Source organism: Apium graveolens, chromosome 9, assembly GCF_009905375.1.
Source record: "Apium graveolens cultivar Ventura chromosome 9, ASM990537v1, whole genome shotgun sequence".
NCBI lineage: Eukaryota > Viridiplantae > Streptophyta > Magnoliopsida > Apiales > Apiaceae > Apium > Apium graveolens.
The window spans coordinates 80814862-80816892 of NC_133655.1; the positions used below are offsets into that span (position 1 = coordinate 80814862).

Consider the following 2031-nt stretch of genomic DNA (forward strand, 5'->3'; position numbering starts at 1 on the left):
AAATCAAGAATGATGAAATCAGAAGGGAAGATGAGTTCATCAACCTTGACCAAGACATCCTCCACAATACCTCGCGGATATATAATAGAACGGTCAGCCAATTGCAAGGTCATATAAGTTGATTTTGGATCAGGCAAGTGCAACTGCTTGAAGATTGACAAATATATCAGATTGATTCTAGTTCTCAAGTCACATAAGCATCTGTCAAAAGACACTTTTCCAATAGTACACGGAATAGTGAAGCTTCCTGGATCTTTAAGCTTCGGAGGTAATTTCTGTTGCAGCACAACACTGCATTCCTCCGTGAGAGAGACTGTCTCTAAATCATCTAGCTTCACCTTCCGATAGAGAATAATTTTCATAAACTTTTCATAACTAGGAATCTGCTCAAGAGCCTCAGTGAAAGATATGTTGATATGAAGTTTCTTGAACACCTCCAGAAACTTCTCAAATTGCTTGTCCAGCTTTTTCTTCTGCAGCCGCTAGGGAAAAGGCGGTGGAGGATAGATCTGTTTCTCCCCTGTATTACCCTCAGGAGGAGTGTGCTCAACAGTAGTCTTCCTTAGTTCCACTTCTACTTCCTGCTGTTCTACTTCTTTCTCAGCCTTAGCTTCTTTAGTCAACATTTGAGTTTGTTCGGGATTCACAACCTTTCCAGACCTTAAAGTGATTGCCTTTACCTACTCCTTAGCTTTCCTCTTTCCTGGCACTTTAGTGACACTAGGTAGTATACCAGGCTGACGATTTAGCAAGGCATTAGCAATTTGCCCAATTTGATTTTCCAAGGTCTTGATAGAAACGGCTTGACTCTTGCACATAAGCTTCAACTCCTCTAATTCAGATTTTTCACTGGCTTGCAGCTGGAGTTGTTGTCTTGGAGCATACTGCGGTTGCTGAAAACCAGGGGGGTTGTACTGCTTAGCTGGATACTGTTGATAAGGTTGTTGAACCACATTCTGAGTGTTGTTCCAACTGAAATTAGGATGATTACGGTTGTTGGGATGATAGGTGGCTGGCACTGGTTGCTGCGATCGCTGGAAATTGCTAACAACTGAGCTGATTCACTAGAAATTATGCACTGATCAGTCTCGTGGGCACTAGCACAAAGCTCACAGACACTAGCGATTTGATTAACTCCATAATTATCCAAAGTGTCCACCTTCATCGTCAAAGCCTTAAGTTGGGCATTGATAGCAGTTGCTGCATCCAACTCCAGAATTCCTGCGACTTTTCCCTGAGTCAGCCTCTGGGAAGGATTCTGGTACTCATTAGCAGCCATCAGTTCAATAGGTTCATAAGCTTCAACATAGCTTTGAGCCCACAAGGCTCCTCCTGATGTTATATCAAGCATGGTTCTAGAAGTAGCACCCAATCCATTGTAGAAACAACTAATAATCATCTAATCAGGCATGCCATGCTGTGGGCACTTCCTTAGCATCTCCTTATATCGATCCCAAGCCTCACACAGAGATTCTCCAGTTTGTTGAGCAAACTGAGTAAGAGCATTTCTAATTGCAGCAGTCTTCACCATAGGGAAGAATTTAGTGAGAAAATTTTGAGCAAGATCTTCCCAAGTGGTGATAGACCCTGCTGGTAGAGAGTATAACCAACACTTAGCTTTGTCCCTTAGAGAGAATGGAAAGAGGCGTAGCTTAATAGCATCTTCAGTTACATCATTGAACTTGAAGGTGTCACAGATCTCGATGAAATCCCTGATGTGCATGTTGGGGTCTTCAATAGGAGAACCCCCAAACTGAACTGAAATCTGTATCATTTGAATCGTGCTTAACTTGATCTCAAAAGTGTTAGCCTTGATGGCTGGTCTGATGATATTTGACTGAATGTCATTAATCTTAGGCTGAAAATAGCCCATCAAAGCCTTCGGATTTTCCGCTTGATCACCTATTTCTATTAAAGCTGGTTCTTCAACTTTTTTTCTTCTTTTACCTTCTTTTCTTCCTCAAAAACTTCCTTAGGAACTACCACAAGTTCTTCCTCGGCTTTATCCAGTGTTTCTCTTACGAGTACGCG

The 2031-nt window shown here is 42.0% G+C and overlaps 1 non-coding gene across 1 annotated transcript; it reads left to right on the top strand.

The window, feature by feature from the left end:
• The first annotated feature begins 1409 nt into the window (after positions 1 to 1409).
• On the top strand, positions 1410 to 1516 carry LOC141688446 (small nucleolar RNA R71). The gene has a single exon (XR_012561888.1). It is a non-coding gene; the product is annotated as a small nucleolar RNA R71 (small nucleolar RNA).
• Positions 1517 to 2031: the final 515 nt, after the last annotated feature.